This window comes from Maniola jurtina, chromosome 25, assembly GCF_905333055.1.
Source record: "Maniola jurtina chromosome 25, ilManJurt1.1, whole genome shotgun sequence".
Classification (NCBI taxonomy): Eukaryota; Metazoa; Arthropoda; class Insecta; order Lepidoptera; family Nymphalidae; genus Maniola; species Maniola jurtina.
Window position 1 is genome coordinate 3567499 of NC_060053.1, and position 24495 is coordinate 3591993.

Sequence of the window (24495 nt, forward strand, 5' to 3'; positions counted from 1 at the left end):
CTGCCATTGCACCTGTGATGAATCAAGAAAAAGCTTGATCAGCAAGTGACAAGCGTGTGACAGAGACACCACTAGTTCTAGGTTTATGTTAGAAAAGGACAGGTATACGGCCTAGGTAGCCTCATTACATACGAGTTAAGGAATCTCAACAATAGCTATTATATCCTTTCTTGGAAGAAGATCGCTTTATGGATTGGTTTTTTTTTATTTAGTTGGCCGATATATTTTTATTGGTAATTGAAGTCAACAATTTTGACGTTTTTTACTAGTTAGCTACTTGCGATCAAGTTAAGAGGGCTCTCTCCGTCACTCGTTTCATACAATCGTAGTTCCAATTTCATTTGAATATTAAGCAACCAAAGTCCATGAAATTTTGCAGACATATTCTAGAAACTAATATCTGTGTCTGTGGTGTTTTAGATTTTTCTAAAAATATGTAGTTTTAAAATTACAGGGGCTCAAAGACTTGTATGTAAATTTTTAAGACCGCGTAACTTTGAAACCGAATATTTTAACAGAAATCTGGAAAACCACAGACATAGATATTAGTTTCTAGAATATGTCTGCAAAATTTCATGGACTTTGGTTGCTTAATATTCAAATGAAATTGGAACTACGATAGTATGAAACGAGTGACGGAGAGAGCCCTGTTAATAGAATTGTTGTAAATAATTATTCGAAGCCTTCAGGTTTATTAGCTACCTAACCACATGTATATGTATGTCAACGTTAGTACTATTATATATTCTGTGGTATTACTAAATTTAATATTCATTCAATTTAATTAAGTAAGTATCTATAAAATAAATAGCAATGATGTTATATCGCAATGCAAAGGGTTATTGAAACGATAAGTAAGCTTGGAGTGAGTTGTTTTAACAGCTTTGATTAATTTAGCATTCACTGTGTTGATGATAATTAATTCATTAATGACGGACGGACGGACGGACGGATGGACGGACGGACGGACGGGAAGACAGAAAACAAAGTGATCCTATTAAGGGTTCCGTTTTTAATCCCCGACCCAAAAAAGAGGGGTGTTATAAGTTTGACGTGTGTATCTGTATATCTGTCTGTGGCATCGTAGCTCCTAAACTAATGAGCCGATTGTAATTTAGTTTTTTTTTTGTTTGAAAGGTGACTTGATCGAGAGTGTTCTTAGCTATAATCCAAGAAAATCGGTTCAGCCGTTTGGAAGTTATCAGCTCTTTTCTAGTTATTATTATTACTGTAACCTTCACTTGTTGGGGGTGTTATCTAATTTACACTTGCTCCTTTTGAGGTACGGAACCCTAAAAAATACACAGGTATTTTTAGAAAATAAAAATATTATTCAAGAAAACGTAAAAGAAAAGCTCTTTCTGTTTCTCAGTATTTATCAAAGGCGAGCTTCCACTCGGTAATTAATCATCGTTAATGAGATTTGTTGCTTTGATACAGTAAAGATGGCGGCCGGTAAAGATCTTGATGTAGTGTCTTTGAGGTCTTTTACTATAATGTAAGGTAGAGATATAGTCCGTACAAAATGACCTCTCAACTTAAGAGGGGTCTCTCCGTCACTCCCTCCATACAAACGTAGTTCGTCTCTCATTGGAATACAAACCAATCAAACTCAATGGAATTTTGTAGAAACGTTCCGGGAACTAATATCTATGCCTGTGGTTTTCCAGATTTCCGTTAAAATATTCGGTTTCAAAGTTACGCGGTCTTAAAAATTCTCATACAAATCTTTGAGCCCCTGTAATTTTAAAACTACGTATTTTTAGAAAAATCTAATACACCACAGGCACAGATATTAGTTACTAGAATATGTTTGCAAAAAATTAATCCGCCAACCAACGAAATCTGTATGGTGCAACATCCAGCATTCGACATGCACCGCCCGCCCTCCCACTGTTAAACATGCAGGAAAAGCCAGCCACCAAGCAAGCCACACGCACCACCACCACGCAGCACCACACAAATCCCAACACCACTCGACGCACGTTTCGCCCCGACACCGGAGCATCCTCAGGAGATGTAGACCTTACAATGCCTAATTGCAAAGTAAACTAAATATGACTCAATTCTTTCTACCATATAATTATGTAGATACCTTCTTCTCTTTTATTAGGCAGCGTCTACACAATAATGTATTTGTAACGTTATATTAATCAGTCTGTGCCCTAATCTACGCCGGTAGGGTTTCACAAAAACTGATACCCTATTAGTAAAAGCTTCGTGTGTCCAACTAAATATACCTGATTACTTTAGCGAATTTCGCACTGGACTGAGGGGTCGGAACTGCTTTTTTTTTTAAATAACTGAGTTTTTCCCAAAGTTCAGTATAGAGATTAACTGAAATCTAAAAAAAAATAAGTTAAAAACCAAAATGGATTAAACCACATCGAGACCACCGTACCGAGATATTTACCCAAGATATTGGCAGCATTACCAATTATTAGTGTGGATAGCCAAACTAATTCTTTGCCCATGGTACCTCTTTTTTTAGGGTTCCGTACCTCAAAAGGAAAAACTGAACCCTTATAGGATCACTTCGTTGTCTGTCTGTCTGTATGTCGAGTCGTGTGTTCCCGTTGACATAGTCGAACTACTTGAGTGGAATTTTTGATGAATGAGGTGGTGGAATTTTCAAAAACCCTGGAACACATATATGTTTTGAAACATTAAAACTTATTTTTAGGTTCAAAACATTTAGTTTACGCGTTAAAACACTAAGTACATCAAGATATTAACATATCTGACGCTATACTTTTTGCAGCTAAGTGCTAAATCTCATTAACTATGATTAATTACCGTCGCGAAGTTACCCTCCTTTGATAAATACAGAGCAGCACAAAAACAGCTTTCCATAATACATTCCAGCTTGCTAATTTTGTTTTTACTTTAAACAGTCCAGACCTTAGGATGCTGTAATATGTAGAACTAGATGGTGCCTGCGAATTCATCCGCGTGGATTTAGGTTTTTAAAAATCCTGTGGGAATTCTTTGATCTTCCGGGATAAAAAGTTGCCTATGTCTTTCATCAAAATTGGTTAAAATTTTGGGCCGTGAAAGCTAGCAGACATACAGACACAACATACATACAACAAAACAAAATAATAATACATATAATATTATATAACTTGCTGATGCCCGCAGCTTCGCCCGCGTGGATTGGTCAGATCCCCTGCAGCATCAGGATTGAAGAGTTGGAATCCAAATTTTTTATGAAACAATGTTGCAAAGTTCCTCTATCGATTAAAAAAGAAATGACGCAAATCGGTTCAGAAATCTCGGAGATTTCAGTGTACATAGGTAGAAAAACACAACTCCCTTCTTGAAAGTCTGTTAAAAAGTAGCCTATGTTACACCCTGGTCAATCCTCTACTTGTATGTGAAAATCCCGTTAAAATCGGTTGAGCCGTTCCGAAGATCAGCCTTTTCAAACAGACAGACAGACAGACAGACAAAAATTTTAAAAACGTGTGATTCAGTTATGGTATCGTTCAAATAACCATATGACCTTAATATGTGGTAGTTATTTCGAAATTACAGACAGACACTCCAATTTTATTTATTAGTTAGTAATATATAGATTCATACATGGCACATAGACAAATGATGTGTAAAGCGAAAAAATATTTCACTATCAATGCTTGTACAACTGAAAGCAAAGGACAAAAACAGATTAAACTTTGTTGCAAAGCAATTGCATTTCTAGTTTAAAATAACTCAGACAAACTGTTACTATAAAAACAAATAATTACGATTTGCCAACTCCACATACATGGGATATTAATACAAGTGCACTGAAAGAGAAGGGTATATTTTAAACGTGTTATAGAAAAGGATGGAATATTCATATGGCATAGAGTAAGTGCAACACACAATAAGTTTGTAGCTATATTAAATTATTGTACGCTTTGGGATTTAGCTGAGCAATTTATTTTATTAATTGAGAGATACTGTGATAATAATTTTCAATTTGAGAGTTCCCGAAACGTGTATTAAATACTTGTTAGGATAACACAGGTAGTAATAGGTGGTCTCTACTCGCAAGGCATTTTCTAATGCTGGAAATTTCCACATCGAATTAGCTGATTATGTCCTAAAGCGATCTATTAATAAATATTAATATAATAGATGATAAAATAATCATGCGTGTAACTTTCGTAATTCGTAATTATTACATAATTTGTGGTTGACGTCGTTGGTAGCAAATAATATACAACACTGTATTATAACACTGCGTGCTAATGTTTTTTGATCCAGTAAATAAAATAAAAATTTGGCCTAACTGAACACTAATTACCCGAATGCGGCAAAGCCAAAAGGAAGGGTTATGATTTTAGCAGTCTATGTATGTATGTTCGTATCCAGATACTGTGTGTTCCACCGTAGTGTCTAAGCTACTAAGCCGATTTTGATGAATCGAATCGATTCGTTGTACCAGAATACCAAATAATTTACTAACAAATCGAACAAAGATAAATGACATATCGTACCCCTAGATGATCTAAATAAAATCATAGAGATATAATTATATAGATTAGTATCTAAACTGTTTCAACTCAAAAGCCTTGCCTTTTAATTTATCCTCATTTTCTGACCACTGATCATATTATCTCTACGTGAATAAAGTTTTAGTAACTATGCTTTATAAAATACTAGCTGATGCCCGCGACTTTGTTCGTGTGGCTTTAGGTTTTTCGAAATACCATGGGAACTCTTTGATTTTACGGAATAAAAAGTAGCCTTTGTTCTAATCCAGGATATTATCTATCTCTATTGCAAATTTCAGACAATTCCGTCCAGTAGTTTTTGCGTGAAGGAGTCACAAACATACACACACACATACACACAAACTTTCGTCTCTATAAAATTAATGCGATTATATTTTAAAACACAATAATCCATTGTAAATTAAGAATCAAAAAGTCTATAAGTAGATTATAAAAATCACTTAATCTTAGATTCTGGATAAGCATTATTTTGAGTTGAAAGAGTTTTGATGTAGAGTGCGATATATTGTTTAAAAAAAAAGATCCTTTGATTAATGGTCACCTCCGCACACAAATTACTCTGTGACACAAGGGCGGGAAACGAATCCTACTCAGTATTTGCCCCGGCATCTATACGAGAATACGCGTTCCTGTCAATTAAGTAACGTTACGATAGTTCACGTGTTTTATTGAAATAACGTTACTATTGTATTGACATTCATTTGTTTAACTATAAACTTTTTTTCGAACTTTAAAAATTTTGAATAGAACTGTGTTATTTTCTTATGTTTTATCTGTAAAGCCATAGATACGAGACAGTATTTTTTTTAATTCGAACTTTGAAAATAGAATGGGACTTTTCTGTTTTAAAATTGGAACTGTTATGTGAGAAGGTTAAAATTGTGAATAAGTAAATTATTTATCTGTGCAAATATCCTATTGTTTGGATTGAGGATTGTTTTGGTGAGTTTAATGAATAGTCTATCAAATATCTACATCTATTAAATCTATTAAAATATTATGAGTTTAAAAATGGAATTACAATACTTGTCTTTCTTTATACTGAGCTTTATCTTTTTTGTGTTTTAACCCCCGACCCAAAAAGAGGGGTGTTATAAGTTTGACGTGTGTGTCTGTGTCATCGTAGCTCCTAAACTAATAAACCGATTTTAATTTAGTTTTTTTTTGTTTGAAAGGTGGCTTGATCGAGAGTGTTCTTAGCTATAATTGAAGAAAATCGGTTCAGCCGTTTGAAAGTTATCCGTTCTTTTCTAGTTACTATAACCTTCACTTGTCGGGGGTGTTATAAATTTTTAATTTACACTTGTGTTATAATAAAAGCAGAAAAAGTAATAGGTAAATATTTTGTATTTTATTGCTAGTTTAGACGAGCTACGATGTTCTACTTTGTAGTTTGTCGATCGCCTTCTTATTTGAAACGCATAGAAAATTGAAATTCCCCCTTTTTATTATTCTGATTCTTCTGTTTTTAGTTAGTTATTTTCAGATTTTGTTTTCCACCGTAGTTAGTGCCTAAACTAATGGGCCGATTTTGGTAGGTACCTATTGTGTGAGATGTCAATAGTTTTGAGATGTCATGTTTTAATTTTTTTTAGATTAAAACTCTCGGATAACCTCTACGCGTTGTGATTTGTATTCTGCGCGTAGGGTTTTAGAAGACATTCCAATAATTCGTTAAAAATTATTTAAATAATTCCTGCTTTTCTGAGTGACGCCTATACTACCTAGCACCTATCTACTTACTTTATAAAAATCACACAATCCTTTTCTAAAAATAAACAGGCCTAAAGGACTTGAATCCAAAACCATAAAAAACTGTACTTAAACAAAAAAAATTAAAAGAAGCGTCAACTTTTATTGAAAAACTAACGTAAAGCACACAAATATCACGGTCAGAAAAATCCATTCGTCCCAGTATTTTATAGGCCGACATTTTAAAATACTTATATTCGAAAAAAAGGCATCCGCACCTGTTGTTTAAGAACCCATTCCCAGAGCAACGAAACACGTTTTCATGGCATAAAAAGCATCAAAAAAATAACGCCGCCCCATGGCTTGATGTTTTGAATGAATGATTTCAATATAGAGTTTACTAGCTGACGCCCACGACTTCGTCCGTGTGGATTTAGGTTTTTCGAAATCCCGTGGGAACTCTTTGGTTTTCCGGGATAAAAAGTAGCATATGTGCTAATCCAGGATATTATCTATCTCCATTCCGAATTTCAGCCAAATCCGTCCAGTAGTTTTTGCGTGAAGGAGTAACAAACGTACACACACACACACACACACACACACACACACACACACACACACACACACACACACACACACACACACACACACACACAAATACAAACTTTCGCCTTTATAATATTAGTGTGATTTTCTTTGAAAACAGTAGAAATTATGTTGATATAAAATAAATCTATACAAGTGTGAATTAAGAGTTTAAACTTTAAATCATCATGACAGGTCAAGGTCATCATAATAGGGTTGAATTTTCTAAGATACGTCATTTTTTTTATTTTTTATGGAGACACACAGTATTAACAATAAACAAAAGGTAACACAAATACAAAGCACACACACCACAACAGTCTCCAACGAAAAGTTATGATAAGTTAGATAATAGCTATAAGCTATAAAATATAAAAGTTATCGTCATGATAGCTTCTCTTCTCTTCTCTTCTTTCTGGGCTGGTTTCCGCACTTAAACGTTTCCGTCTGTTGTGCGTGCGTTGTCCCTTTCCCCCGAAGTCTTTGTCCAGCCATCCAAGCTCGCTCCAGAAGCCGAGTAGACCGCCCAGGTTGCCACACTCCAGGAGCACGTGCGTCGGTGTTTCATTGACTTCCATGCAAGCCTCATGATAGCTATCTCCATGCCAAATTCAGGCCGATCCGTCAGTCAGTCAGTTAACTTTTACTTTTATATGTTTTCATCAATCGGACGACACACACAGCTAATATTTCTCAAACGGTTCAACATATTTTCATCAAATATACCTACATAGTACATAGCTTAGTAGAACTATTTCGATTAAACAGGCTTTCGAGTAAAAGAAACATTTCCGTTAGTGTGTTATGATTTTTTTCTGAAGCATATTTTTTAAACTAGTGTAAAGGAAAGTCTAAAATTGATTGCGGAATTTTATTATGAAAGATTATTATAGGTACTTACTCATTCTTTCAAACGACAAAATAAGTAAATATTATTACAAATCTATGGAAATTATTGTCATTACCGATTCTCGTCCAATCGTAAACTGAATCCATTTGAATGAAAACTTGACCGAATGTGATCGTAAATTTAATGTATGTAAACACACGTCAAAGATTTTGCATTGTCCTGTCAAATAACTCACTCCATTTGCAATCAGATTCAACTTCCAGTGTATGTCTGCGTAATTTATAGGGTTTTTATTCTATATGCTTGGTATGCGATTTTACATATCACCCAACGTTGATAGAATTCGAGATCGAAACATAATTAGCACAGCAAAATAGTCACAAAGTCTCGTTAAAATTCAGTACCACAGATTTTTTGCAACGTTGCCCCTTGGAACGCTGTCTGGCTGAAGATACAAGTTTATGAAAGACTAGAGGATGCCCGCGACTTCGTCCGCGTGGATGTAGGTTTTTTGAAGATCCCGTGGGAACTGTTTGATTTACCGGGATAAAAAGCTGCCTATGTCAATTATAGAGACGCAAGCTACCCCGGTACCAAATTTCATACAAATCGGTTAAGCGGATGGGTTGTTGGGAATCCCGGAACTCTTAGATTTTCCGGGATAAAACTAGCCTATGTCCGTCCCCGGGATATAATCTAACCCTGCACCAAATTTCGTCAGAATCGGTTAAAATGTTGGGCCGTGAAAAGGTAGCAGACAGACAGACACACTTTCGCATTTATAATATTAGTATGGATCTTGAGCTTCATAACACATTCTTAACGACCTCTTTGGCGCAGTAGTGAGCGCTGTGGTCTTATAAGAAGGAGATCCCGGGTTTAATACCTGGCAGGGCCAATTTGGGAATTTTTAATTTCTAAATAATTGTCTCTAGTCTGGTCGGAGGCTACGGTCATGGCTATTAACCACACTACCGGCAAAGTTATGCCGATAAGTGACTAAGCATACCGGTACGATACCGTATAGAAACCGATAACTCATACCGGGTTTAATAAAACTGCCATACCCCTTCCAAGTTCGCTGGATTCCATCTTAGACTGCATCATCACTTACTACCAGGTGAGATTGCACTAATGGAATAAATAAGGCCAGTTATGGTCCATTTCACTTTTCCACGCTTGAATACTATCAAATATCAACTTTTGGTGATGTAAAAACTCATACTAAGCAGTATATCTTATAATTTGACATAATCGACTCAATCATTTCATTCATTGCTATGGACATAAAATCCAGGATACTTAATTTATATGGATCTCTCTGCTGTTATCGTTTTAATAGGGTTCCATTCCTGATGGGTGCCGACCGGGGGTACTAGGCCTCCTTTGTTCGTCTGTCCGTTTGTCTTCAACTTATCTCATGAACTGTGATAGGTAGAGTTGAAAATTTCTTAGTGTGTACTATTGCCGCTATCACACTAATCACACTTCACACTAATATTTTAAAGGCGAAAATTTGTGTGTATGTGTGTATGTGCGTGTGTATGTTTGTTACTCCTTCACGCAAAAACTACTGGACGGATTTGGCTGAAAGGAATGGAGATAGATAATATTCTGGATTAGCACATAGGCTACAGCTATTTATCAAGAAAAATCAGAGAGTTCCCTCGGGATTTCAAAACACCTAAATCCACGCGGACGAAGTCGCGGGCATGAGCTAGTAACAAATAATAAAAAACCTAGATGGCGTGTTTCAAAATGGCTGCCAAGCATATTAAAAGTAAATAAGCACATCCATACGATCCATACTGATATTATAAATGCGAAAGTGTGTCTGTCTGTCTGTCTTTTTGTCTGTCTGTCTGTCTGCTACCTTTTCACGGCCCAACAGTTTAACCGATTCTGACGAAATTCGGTATAGAGTTAGCTTATATCCCGAGGACATAGGCTACTTTTTATCCTGGAAAATCAAAGAGTTCCCACGGTATTCCCAAAAACCCATCCGTCTAACCGATTTGTTTAAAATTTGGTACCGAGGTAGTTTGTGTCCCTGTAATTGACAGAGGCAACTTTTTATCCGGGAAAATCAAACAGTTCCCACGGGATCTTTAAAAACCTAAATCCACGCAGACGTAGTCGCGGGCATCCTCTAGTAGTGTTATAATATCTTGTACGCTACGATGATACGGAACTGTCAGTGTGCGAGTCCGACTCGAACTTGGCCGGTTTTTATATATTTAAATGGATTCGCTCATTCAAATTCTATTCGACTTATATAATCAAATTCATTCATTCATTGACCATTCATTAGGATGAAATTATGTGCACCACATGTATTTTTTATTCACTAATGTTTGAACAAATGATTTGTGAACGTGTACCAAAGTTTTGCATCAGAATTTATTAAATGGTTGCTGAATAATGTTGACATTACTGAAAATGTTTTAGTCATCATCATCATTCATCATCATCATTCATCATCATCATTCATCATCATCATTCATCATCATCATCATTCATCATCATCGTCATCATCGCTAATGTGGTTACTTGGCAGACACTCCCGACTATCATTCAATAACAAAGTACTAATATACAAGAGCTTTTTAAAACCCGTATGGACATATGGCTTGGAGTTGTGGGGCACAGCCAGCAATTCTAACATAGAAATACTACAGCGCTATCAAAACTCAGTCTTTCGCACAATACTGCATGCTCCATGGTTTACTAAAGCAAGTGAAACACATGAGTATCTTGCAATGCCCACAATCAAAGAAGAAATTAATAATAATGCTAAAAAACATAAAGCCAAGCTAGAAGTCCATGCGAATAGTCTGGCAGTGTCACTTACCACATGCAGCAGAGTAAATAGGCTAAAACGAGCCACAATAGAAGAACTGTCTTGTGGACAATAAAGCCAGGGATAGCCTTATGAGAAGAGTCTCTTGATGGAGTGACCTTCTCCAAACCCGTAACGCACTCATATAATCTGATTATAGTCGACAAATGACTGATTGCAGATAGCCTAGAAATATCAAAAAAAAATCGTCATCATCATCGTCATCATCATCGTCAACATCATCATCAACCAATAGACGTCCACCGCTGGACATACTCCACGCATACACTTCACGTTTCAGTCAGTGACTCAGAATAACGTTGAATTATTTATATATTTATGAACTAGCTGATGCCAGTGATGTTGTCTGAATCATCATCATCATCACCTATAACTCGTCTGTTTCTATTTTCTATCTCCATCCTTCATTTCAGCCAAATCCGTGCTGTAGTTTTTGCGTGAGAGTAACAAACATTCACACATACACACACAAACACACATACGCAAACTTCACTATTTAAACTCACTATGTAAACACCTCTTGGACTTCGTCTGTGTTGGTGTTAGCTGGCGGGCGTTCTCTGCCTTTTTGGAGTGTTTTTTTTTGTTAAAACTGACTGGAAAGCGCTCTAAGGGGGTGCCGTACGTATGTCGGCGAGCGCCGGCACAGACGGGGTCCATACTTGTATAGTTTAACTAATTTGTTACAAATAATTACAAACTTTGGCTAATTGGCTAATCTTTGTAAAGCCTGACGAGAGAGAAAAAAAAAAGAAAAACACTTCTTTAAAACAGACAGACAGAGAAAAACAGACAGAGATCCTATAAGGGTTCCTTTTTTCCGTTTGAGGTACGGAACCCAAAAAATTAGCAAAGAAAACGGATGCCGGAAGAGCATTGCAGTATTTAGCATAAAAACCTAGGTTATTATTGTTTAAATAAATAACCGATGGTTAACGAAGGGAAATGGTAACAAAAAACAGATCCCTTTTTCATTTGTTTGTATCTGATATAAATAACCCAGGGTTTAACGATAAAAAGCATAAAAAAACTTTTGTTTTACGCATTGTTTAAATCTCGATCACAGGCAGTTTGTCTGTCAATGATTTATCGATTTTACTGTTCGCTCGTAAAACTGCCAGAACCGGGTTCCGTCCAGTACTTGTACTCCTTGGTACATAAATTTTTCGACAACAGATAGCTATAGGAACATGACGTGAAATTTTCCACCAGTATAGGTACTGTACTGATCTGTCAGTATTCTACAAGATATCCTACTTTTTAATGATTATCAAATTTTAAGAAAATAATTACAAAAATAACAGGAATAACAAAAAAAAAAAAACAGAAACTACAATTAGTGAAATAACAGAAACAACAAAAGGAAATAACAGAAACAACAAAAAATTAAATGACAGAAACAATGGAAAACTAAATTGACGGGGGAAAAACATTAATTAAATATATGGTAAAATGGGCCCCACTAGCAGCGGGTGCAGGTTGTACCCAAGCCGCCAGTGGTCAGGGCTCCAGAGTGAGGAACCTCCTCACAATGCGCGCCGTCTCAAGAACCACTGCCTTCTGTATACCCTTGATCCCTCAGTTAAGCTGTAGTTTCTTTTACTATTGCTATTAATCGAATTTTTCCCAGAAGAGTATCTGTAGATTTAATCCACAAAAAAGGAGTAAAAAGTAGATTAAAAACCAGCCAAGTGCGAGTCAGACTCGCGCACTGAGGGTTCCGTACTCAGGGATTTTTTCCAACATTTTGCACGATAAATCAAAAACTATTATACCTACATAAAAATAAATAAAAATCTGTTTTAGAATGTACAAGTAAAGCCCTTTCATAATAGATACCGCCCCCACTTGGTATAGTTATCTTACTTTGAAAATTGAAACACATTTTAATTTTTTTTTTAATGATGTAACCACAAATTCGCGGTTTTCAGATTTATTCCTGTACTTGTGCTATAAGACCTACCTACCTACCAAATTTCATGATTCTAGGTCAACGGGAAGTACCCTATAGGTTTCTTGACAGACACGACGGACAGACAGACAGACAGACAACAAAGTGATCCTATAAGGGTTCCGTTTTTCCTTTTGAGGTATGAAACCCTAAAAATGGGAAGTATTTAATGCACGTAAAAAAATAATTACAGCGCCTCTTATCACACAAAAGAATCTTTATCTTCCCATGCTGCCACGATCTACATCTTTATTTCATCTCAGGTATGTTGTATCTTGAATTTCTTTAGGGTTCCGTATTAATTAATTTATAGGTAGGTATTATTCTACTATTAGCAAGCTGAAGTGGCAGTGGGCAGGCCATGCCTGTCGTAGAGGCGATGGCCGTTGGAGCCGAAAATTCCTTGAGTAGAGACCGCGTTTAAGCAAGCGTAGTGTGGGACGCCCTTCAGCACGATGGACCGACGATATAAAGTGGCTGGCGGGAAGTGGCTGGATGAGGAAGGCTGAGGACCGGGTGTGGTGACGCTCTATAGGGAAGGCCTATGTCCAACAGTGGACGTCCACAGGCTGATGATGATGATGATTATTCTAGTCTACAATTCATCAATACCCGATTTACAGTTTACGTAGGTACGAATACGATTACGCAGTAGGTACGACTTAAAGTTTAGTGTGAAGTAAGCATTATAACGATATTCCATAATTATCTACCTACATCCAAATCTGTTCGGGCATTTAGAAGTTATGATGGAACAGACTCACATACATACTTATAACAATACCTTGAAAACATTAAACTTTTTTTTTGGGCAGTTGTGTAAAGATCCGAAAATATATATCTATGTATTAATAAAACAAATATTTTATAAGGAACCCTAAAACCAGTAGTCAAGTTTAATAGCGCATTTCTTACCCGGTGGGATTCGTATCCGCGCCGCCCATTTTACCTGCGCTGCGGTTTATTTCTATCACCAACCGATTATAATATAGTTGAGGTTCGATTTCCGACCGTTTTTATATCGACCGCGATTTAAATCAGTTCATATTATAAAGGAGAAAGTTTGTATGTGTATGTGTGTGTGAGTGTGTGTGTATGTTTGTTACTCCTTCACGCAAAAACTGCGGATTGGGCTGAAATTTAGAATGGAGATAGATTATACCCTGGATTAGAACATAGGCTACTTTTTATCCTGGTAAATCAAAGAGTTCCCACGGGAATTTTACAAAACCTACATATCCACGCGAACGAAGTCGCGGGCATCAGCTAGTCAGTTCATAAAACCTTACCTAAGATATTATAGAACACCGATCATCATCATCGTTATTTACAACCGATAGATGCCCACTGCTGGACAGGTATCTTCTAGGGACTTCCACACGCCACAGTATTGCGCCGCCTGAAATCAGCGGCTCCCTGCGACTTGATGTCGTCCGTCTGCATTGAGGGGTTTTACGAGTCCCATAATCACTTTTCATCAGATGTGAATGTGGCCAAGCATGTGCAAGCTATCCGAATTACACACTCGCTTCTCTCTGATTACCAACTTGTATCTAGTTTGTAGCTCAACTCGTTTCTCGTCCACCTATTGAGGGGTTTTACGAGTCCCATAATCACTTTTTATCAGATGTGAATGTGGCCAAGCATGTGCAAGCTATCCCAACTACACACTCGCTTCTCTCTGATTACCAACTTGTATCTAGTTTGTAGCTCAACTCGTTTCTCGTCCACCTATTGAGGGGTTTTACGAGTCCCATAATCACTTTTCATCAGATGTGAATGTGGCCAAGCATGTGCAAGCTATCCCAACTACACACTCGCTTCTCTCTGATTACCAACTTGTATCTAGTTTGTAGCTCAACTCGTTTCTCGCTAATCGTCAGCGATGGGACAAGTGTCTAATTACGAGTGATAGGTAAGTAATATTCGTTTAATGAAAGTTGATATGTACACATCTGTTTTGCAGAGTTGTAATTTAGACACCTGTGTTTCTGAATATGTTTTCGATATCATGTCACGTATTGAGGACTTAGCGGGAATTGAGCCGTGATAGCTTAGTGGCTAAAACATCTACCTCCTATTCAGTGGTCGGGGGTTCGATCCCGGGCAAGCACCTCTAATTTTTTACCTATGTTCGTTTTAAGCAATTAAATGTCACTTGCTTGAACGGTGAAGGAAAACATTGTGAGGAAACCTGCATGCCTGAGTTTTCCATAAAATTCTCAAAGGTGTGCGAAGTCCGCACTTGGCCAGCGTGGTGGACAATGGCTCAGTAGTGAGCCAATGATGAGACAATGAAGGTTATCACGCAAAAATAAAATAAAAACTGGGGTAAACAGTGCGTTTATGCCTCTATCACCTGCACGCCACTGTTAAATAGGTATATTCTTCCTCGTTTGCCGTAGCAATAAACCCGAAACGAAACGAGATTCTTTCCCTCAATTATCTGCTAATCTTCAAAGGGGTTGGTGATAAAACCCTTCGCGAATTAACACGTACACCATCAAATCCTCCATGGCTTATACACCCATGCCTTTTAGTTAAAAAAGGTTACGAAGTTGAACATAACATTACCAAATAGAATATTGATGAGAATTGAGATGACACATCCGTTTTTTAACCGACTTCAAAAAAGGTTCTCAATTCGTCGGAATCTTTTTTTTTTTAATGTATGTTCACAGATTACTCAAAGACCCCTGAACCGATTTGGATTTTTTTTGTTCGAAAGGGTATACTGTGCAAGTGGTCCCATATTTTGGTGAAGATCTGATGAATATCTTCGGAGATGGAGAACAGAACTCCTCAATGGATAAGAGCAAATTGCTCGCGATCAGTGTAATAGCTTAGTAAACAGTAAAGTTTTAACTGGGCATAGCATATTATAGTACCTACAGTGGGGCCGCTCGCGAATTATTTATTACTTTTTAGTGTTTGTGGTTTTTGAAGTCGGTTTTATTTTTCTTTTGATTTATTTTTCTTTTTAATTAATCTATTAACCGAGTCGCCACCGAATTTCTTGCTGGTTCTTGATACCCAGTGTAGATTCACTTGACAGAAAACTAAGCACGATAGATGGTGTGGATAGGCTGATAGGCATTATTTTATAAATGACGTTTTTTACCATCAGAAGCTTAAATTGCTTTTATTGATTGAAAGCAATCCACAGATCACAGTTTACTCGAGCGATTAAAGTTCCCACACGAACATTTATTTCCATTGACCGCAGTGAGTTATAAGCTAAGTCCACACTGAAGGCAGGATCGATCTATTCGAGAGTAGAGCTAAGAAATTAGTTAAGCGCATTTCGATGATTTGTATAGTAATGTGTTTTTGTCTGTTTAATAAATTAGTTAGGTTTAAATAAATATTTACTCGTAGTAAGTTTATTATAAGTATAGATTAAGGTGTATGGATAAGTTAGTTAATATGTACGATAAAATAAGAGCGCCACCTCGCCAACAAACTGGCCCACCAGTTTGGCGAGCGATAATATTATAGATCCAATGTAAATTTTTTTTTGATTAAATAAATTAAAAAAAAAAATGAATTTCTTAAAGGTTTTAAAGCATTGATGTATTTCTATAATTGATCAACTTAATATGTACTTACATATTAATCCTCCATACTAATATTACAAATGCGAAAGTGTGTCTGTCTGTCTGTCTGCTACGTTATCAGTAACGGCTCAACCGCTGCACGCTGGACCGATTTTAATGAAAGAAACAGGAAAATCAAAGAGTTCCTACGAGATTTTTAAGGGTCTCTCCGTTTAACCGATGTATATGAAAATTTGGTACAGACGTAGCTTACGCACCGGAAATTAACTTTGGCAACTTTTTATCCCGGAAAAGCAAAGAGTTCCCACTGGATTTAAAAAAAGCCACGTAGACGGAGTCGCGGGCATCACCTAGTTTTGATTTTGGTAACCTCTGACTCAGTACACGATTTGGCATCGATGTAAACATGACAGGGGTGTAGATACTAACCCGGCGCGGATCCTCCAAATTTTGTTTTGTATACCTATAACTCAAAATTTAAAAAAACCCCGACACAAAAACCTATATAAGAAAACTAGGAAAGAGTGATAACTTTCAAATGGCTGAACCGATTTTCTTCGATCATAGCTAGGAACACTCTCGATCAAGCCACCTTTCAAACAAAAAAAACTAAATTAGAATCGGCTTATTCGTTTAGGAGCTACGATGCCACAGACAGATACACAGATACACAGACACACAGATACACACGTCCAACTTATAACATCCCTCTTTTTGGGGCGGGGGTTGATAACCAATTTCAACAGCATGTTCATATAGCTGAATTTGGGTATTTATCAAAAACACTCCACTCCAATCCTCTATTTGCGTTGACCCTAAGAGAGAAAAAGAGAGTAGGACTGTAAAACTGTTGTGTGTACTAAGCTTTAGGTCTCGCCTGACGTCACCGAAGGAAACGGACGTGCATCCAATGCCTGTGATGCCAGGATGCATCCTGGATACTTTGCTCCCAGTATAGCCTTTGGCGTTCGGTGTAAAGGATACGTTCGAGTATTTCAGTTATTTATATTGAGTACCTAGCTGCCAAGCGAAAATGTTTTGATCAAAGGGAGTAACTGTCGACTTTCTTGTCGGTTCTTCTCTGTAAAACTTTTCTGCTTACCGAACCGGTGGTAGTTTTGACACTTGACATATCATAAGTGAAATCATACTAATATCACACTTCACATCATCACACTAATCCATACTAATATTATAAATGCGAAAGTGTCTGTCTGTCTGCTACCGATTTTAATGAAATTTGGTACAGACTTGGGACACATCCCGGGAAAGGCTACTTTTTAACCCGGAAAATCAAAGAGTTCCCACGGGATTTAGAAAAACCTAAATCCACGCGGGCGAAGCCGCGGGCTTTCTCTAGTCTCTAGTCTCTAGTCTCTAGTCACACTTCACACTAATATTATAAAGGCGAAAGTTTGTATGTGTGTGTGTGTGTGTGTGTGTGTGTGTGTGTGTGTGTGTGTGTGTATGTTTGTTACTCCTTCACGCAAAAACTACTGGACGGATTTAGCTGAAATTTGGAATGAAGATAGATAATATCCTGGATTAGCACATAGGCTACTTTTTATCCCGGAAAATCAAAGAGTTCCCACGGGGTTCGAAAAACCTTAATCCACGCGGGTGAAGTCGCGGGCATCGGCTAGTCACACTAATATTATAAAGGAGAAAGTTTGTATGTGTGTGTGTGTGTGTGTATGTTTGTTACTCCTTCGCGCAAAAACTACTGGACGGATTGGGCTGAAATTTAGAATGGAGATATATTATACCCTGGATTAGCACATAGGCTACTTTTTATCCCGGAAAATCAAAGAGTTCCCACGGGAATTTAAAAAAACCTACATCCATGCGAACGAAGTCGCGGGTATCAGCTAGTCAGCTAGTATTATATAAAGGCGAAAGTTTGTGTGTAAGTTTGTTACTCTTTCACGCAAAAACTACTGAACGGATTTGGCTGAAATTTGGATTGGAGATAGATTATACCCTGGATTAGCACATAGGCTACTTTTTATCCCGGAAAATCAATGAGTTCCCACGGGATCTTTAAAAAACCTATATAGGCATAAGCTATTAATATCTTCAAAGCGAATCTAAAAGAAACATTGGTAGGTTAGGTATCACACTTCTCACTAATCACACTAATATTATAAATGCGAAAGTGTCTGTCTGTCTGTCTGTCTATCTGTCTGTCTGCTACCGATTTTAATGAAATTTGGTACAGACTTGGGACACATCCCGGGAAAGGACATAGGCTACTTTTATCGCGGAAAATCAATGAGTTCCCACGGGATTTTTAAAAAACCTATATCCATGCGAACGAATTCGCGACCATCCAGTTAGTAATTAAAACGTTTCTATTAAATTGGGTAGAATAAGTATTATTCTGTGTACCTAACCTACCACTATTGGTAGGTTAGATATACAGAATGATACGCAAGTAAACATAATAACGTTACCATAACAGTAATTGTAACCGCACCTACCGCGGTTGCTCGCAAAACTTGGTGGTCGGTAACTAGATCCAGCTCCGATTACCACGTGCCTGGAAATAGCCTTTGAACATGATATCATCACAATTTCTACTGGAAATAAATTTTATTCGAAGAACAGGGAATCGACTTATTGAATTCGATCCTTATTATATGAGGAGACATTGACATGATTTTTCTAAGAATTCAAGGAAAATGTTACTACAATTTTTTTTTTTTTTTTTTATTCACTATAGGTAAGCGCTTGACCACAATCACACCTGATGGAAAGTGATGATGTGGTCTAAGATGGTCTAACAAGCTTTACATTATTAAACTCCATATAACTTTGAAACGATGTAATCTGAGATTTTATTTTTACCCGACTGCGGCAAAGCCAAAAGGAAGGGTTATGATTTTAGCAGTCTATGTTGTATGTATGTATGTCTGTATGTATGTATGTTTGTATCCAGATTCTGTGTGTTCCACCGTAGGGCCTTATTTACTGGGCCAATTTTAATGAATGAGGTGTTAATCGATTTGTCCTAAAGGCCCGGGTGACATAGGCTATATTATTTATACGAAAAAATTTGACCTAACGGATGTTACATGAATAAGTCTACTTTACTAATATCTACCCTGCTTTAAACCACGCGCAAGTAACTCCTATCACCGCTTTAGTATTTATCACAGTGTAAAATAACCATCGATGTATATGGATGGGCCCTTCGAAGATAAAAAACGCGCTCAAAAAGTCAATAGAATTTGCAAAAGTCTCTTGACTTTGTCAATGACGATGACGTAAGATTCAAGCGTATTTTTGCGGACGGAATTGTATGGGAAAGGCTAATCCATATACATCGATGAAAATAACAGAACAAAGTGCAGTATATCTACTAAAATGAGCGCTAAAATGTTTAAATTGTAATTTATTACGTGCTTACGTCCTTAAGGAAGCCTAGACATCTTAATGAAGCACTAGAGCTACCTGCCAACCCGCAAGCTTAAACTGCAGCTTAATAAATACCTTGATAGGCTGTGGTGAATTAATGTAGGCTGTGACTTACCATGTCTTGATGTATGAGTGTATTTCATTAGCAGCTGAAACACGGTGTGTTGTATAGAAGCAGACGTTATTTTGCGGAGGTCCATGATATATAAGGAACCAAAAGCTTAATCCATACTAATATTATAAATGCGAAAGTGTGTCTGTCTGTCTGTCTGTTACCTTTTCACGGCCCAACAGTTTAACCGATTCTAACGTTTGGTACAGGGTTAGCTTATATCCCGGGGACGGACATAGGCTACTTTTTATTCCGGAAAATCAAAGAGTTCCCACGGGATACCTAAAAACCCATCCGCTTAACCGATTTGTATGAAATTTGGTACCGAGGTAGCTTGCGTCCCTGTAATTGACATAGGTATTTTATCCCGGAAAATCAAACAATTCCCACGGAATCTTTAAAAACCTAAATCCACACGGACGAAGTCGCGGGCATCCTCCAAGTTTGCTATAATCCTCTAAACCAGACAGGCCACTCGACGTACGTTTCGCCCCGACAACGGAGCGTCCTCACGAGATTTAGACCTTACAATGCCTAATTGCGAAGTAAACCAATTTAAAAATTAAAAATTTATTTGGAAAGAGCATCCGCCGAGTTTCTTACTGGTTTTTCTCGGTAGGAAGGGCGTTCGGAACCAGTTGGATATTCAGTGACGATTCAAAAGCACTTATAAAAGTATGATTGAGTTTTCTTTCTATCTCTTATTTCTACAAAATTAGATAATCATGATCCATCCATACATAGACATAATTTTATTGCAGGTAACATTATGTATGTAGGTAGGTATATACCTACCTACATACATAATAATTGTTATTATGTCCGTGTGTACTTAAAGCATTCTACACAACAAATTAAACAGCTCGAAGCTTCGTACCAATACCTAATTGATAAGTTCATCTCACACACCGTAGTTTATTGAACTCCTACGAACAGCTTCCCATACCGTACCCAGTTTACAAAGACCTCCCATTTCTATATAAATGTACAAACATCGGGGACATTGAAACTGGTTGCTTTGACAAGTTAACCAGTTTGAAAAGAGCTCTAACTGTATAGGAACTCTAGTAATGGATAGGTCTAGTTGTTTAGGGCGGAAAGGAAACCACTTTTTGTGGTCCGTTTTCTAATGTCATGTGGTTTGTGGTCTATGCCTATACATTGGCATACCTATAAATATGGAAGTCGATATTATAGAAATATTAGAGTTCCAGTACTTTACTGCGTAGTGTAGAGACTGATATGGGGTAGCCATAATATAACGTACTGTCATAACTATAGCTTTTATGGCTTAGTGCAGTTCTTCCAATATTTTCTGTACCGCGATTCCCTTTACATGTTGTAATAATTTGCGATGCCCTTGGAAAAGAAGATACCTGTATATAGTTCTAGATTTATTCAATGAAAACTCCAAAGAATATTATATACCAGCTATAAATTATTAACTAAAAATAAATTATTGACGTGACAACGTCTTATAATTCGATAGAGCCGGCTGCACGCACGAAAAAACCTGACTCATGCGGCGTTACCTCGCTCTGAGGCGTTCCATGTGGCTTGAAGTGCAAGCGAGAGCGCGGAACGAGCGACAAAGAAGCACAATCGGCCTTTGTTGTCACGTTCAACTATCGTCAGTAAACCGACTTTACAGACACAGACAACCAATTTTTTGTTAGGAAAAACGGAAAAACACAATCAATAAGACGGATGACAGAGCACAGTGGGTCAACAATTCATAGTTTATACCTTAATGATAAAGATTAAAAATAAAATTGGTCCAAAATTAACAAACCCTTGTGCAATCCATTTTGCTCCTATTGACGGCTTAAGTTTAACGGTGACCGTAACATAACTTTAATCGCCTTTTTTGCAACCTGAGGTTTAGATTCAGATTCAGATTCAGATTTATTTATTTGCTTTCATGTACATTTACATTAATTGATGGTGGGTGCTTAAAGCTAAAAGCTAAATACATGAGACCCTGTCAGGGTATTGCAAATACAATTTTAGGTACAATAAAATGGTTAATATTTAAAATACAATTATATTACTCCTATAATGTCTTGGTTCATACGCTGAGGTGTACATAGGGTTTGAAGCCAGGGTAGGCTACATTAGTATAACTAGGGAAGAACCTACTCACTGACACTACTGGGTCATAATTATTAAGATTCTACGGGGTAAGCAGTGCTTTTACGCTTCTAAGACCTGCACGCGTTTATCCGCATACTATGAGGATTAAGAAATGAGAAATTATGATAGTGCCAGAGTACGTAAGCTTTAAACAAAATTAGTTAACAGTAAGTGCATGCTACAATTAATTAGATTTTAATTACTAACTAACACTCGCTGAGCTCTTAAGAGTTCATTTAACGTGGAGTTTATTTTTAAAACATCATTTAAATACTCGTAAAGTAATGGGCAATTAGGCGGTGATAACCCAGTGGTTAAAACGTCGTCGGACTCGTTCGCCTCGGAAGGGCCGGGATTCGATTTTTTCCAACATTTTGCACGATGAATCAAAAACTGTTATCATCATGATCAACCCATTTCCGCCCCACTACTGAGTACGGGTCTCCTCTCAGAATGAGAAGGGTTTAGGCCATAGTCTGCCACGCTGGCCCAATGCGGATTGGCAGACTTCACACACCTTTGAGAACATGGAGAACTCTCAGGCATGCAGGTTTCCTCACGATGTTTTCCTTCACCGTTAAAGCAAGTGATATTTAATTGCTTAAAACGCACATAACTGAAAAGTTAGTGGTGCGTGCCCGGGATCGAACCCCCGACCTCCGATTAGGAGGCGGACGTTCTAACCACTAGGCTAAACTGTTATACATAAAAATAAATAAAAATCTGTTTAAGAATGTAGAGGTAAAGTCCTTTCATATGATACCCCACTTAGTATAGTTATCTTACTTTGAAAATTGAAACACATTTTAAATATTTTTAAATGATGTAACCACCAATTCACGGTTTTCGGATTTATTCCTTTACTTGTGCTATAAGACCTACCTAACTGCCCAATCATGATTCTAGGTCAACGGGAAGGAGCCTATAGGTTTTCTTGACTGACCCGACGGACGGACGGACGGCCAGATAGACAGACAACAAAGTGATCATACAAGGGTCCCGTTTTTCCTTTTGAGGTACGGAACCCTAAAAGCTACAGGCGCGTGTCCACTTGATTACTCGAAACTCTGTTTACATCTAATTTAATAGAAACCGTTAGTTTGTTCTCTTTATGGAACATCATATTATTAATCACATAAAATGGAATCGCATCGGCAGGTGAACATATTCCGAACGGATATGTACCGCAAGCGATCTGTATACAGGATGTTCGTAAATAGACTACTTTATACATTCTAATTGGTAACTGAACTCATGCTGGTTGTAATTAAAAGATGGATTAGTGTTTTAATTGCGATCAAGTTATTATAAGATGTCTGTAGCCCCGCTGCGCCGCCGAACGTAGCCTCGAATGGAATGGGGATGATGCCTTTTTTTTATCGCTGGGGAATGCATTTACGCATCCCTCCCCGGAAGCCAGCCAGCCAGCCAGCCGTAGACCAACCAGCCAGCCAGCCAGCTGAGGGAGGGTATGTGGGACTCACCGGCCGAAAGGCGACCGGAATCACACTTAATATTATAAAGGCGAAAGTTTGTATGTGTGTGTGTGTGTGTGTGTGTGTGTGTGTATGTTTGTTACTCCTTCACGCAAAAACTACTGGACGGATTTGGCTGAAATTTGGAATGGAGATAGATAATATCCTGGATTAGCACATAGGCTACTTTTTATCCCGGAAAATCAAAGAGTTCCCACGGGATTTCGAAAAACCTAAATCCACGCGGGCGAAGTCGCGGGCATCGGCTAGTACCCACTAAACCCCAGCGGTCTATGGCCTATGTCAACAATAATTACTTCTAAATAATTTTTGTATTGTGGTCACATCATTTAAAAAAAATTAAAATGCATTTCAATTTTCAAAGTAAGATTACCTGTACGTACATTCTAAAACAGATTTTCTTTATTTTTATGTATAATAGTTTTTATTTACTGTGCAAAATATTGGAAAAAATACCCGAGTACGGAACCCTCAGTGCGCGAGTCTGACTCGCACTTGGCCAGTTTTTTCTTGCTTACTGCATCAAGTGACAATTTTCATAGCTATACAAAAAATTCGTCTTCTTTTTAATAATATAAAACACAAAAAATATTTCTTGTTTATTATAATATTATGTCCGTTATAGACTTTGAAACCATCCATTTCATTAGAAAGGCAATAATGCGAAGATAGTATTGGAGTTAGTTAGTTATAAAGTTGTAGTTTTAGACGAGTTGTAGCGAATGTGCTATGCGAGCGAGTGTGTGTGTGTGCGTCTCGAGCGTTCCCGAGAAATAAATCCCAGGACTCAGCACCTGGAGCTTTGGAATGCTACCTTGTTGCTTGGTCTAAGTTAACAGCATTTGTCTACAAGTGTAAATTAAAAATTTATAACACCCCCGACAAGTGAAGGTTACAGTAACTAGAAAAGACCGAAAAGACCTGATAACTTTCAAACGGCTCAACCGATCTTCTTGGACTATTCCGCGCCTACGATCTAAAGTATCTGAGTTTTCCAAAACATCATTTTCAAATAAATAATTATGTATCTAGGCAACGTCCATCTTGACAGCTTGACATTTGTCAATTGACATAATATTAAGAACCTAAAGGTTATCTAACCTTCTTTTCTACAAGAAAACTAGAAAAGAGCTGATAACTCTTAAACGGCTGAACCAATTTTTTTTGTTTATAGCTAAGAACACTCTCGATCAAGCCACCTTTCAAACAAAAAAAGTAAATTAAAATCGGTTCATTCTTTTAGGCACTACGATGCCACAGACAGATACACAGATACACAGACACACAGATACACAGATACACACGTCAAACTTATAACACCCCTCTTTTTGGGTCGG

General features: G+C 37.4%; 1 protein-coding gene across 1 annotated transcript in view; it reads left to right on the top strand.

Annotated features, from left to right (window-relative positions):
- Nucleotides 1-5113: 5113 nt before the first annotated feature.
- LOC123878010 (irregular chiasm C-roughest protein-like) overlaps nt 5114-24495 on the top strand; it is a 96708-nt gene continuing 77326 nt past the window's right edge. The window contains exon 1 of the mRNA XM_045925027.1: nt 5114-5447. The gene's annotated coding sequence lies outside the window, so the exon portion shown is untranslated. The remainder of the gene's footprint in view (nt 5448-24495) is intronic.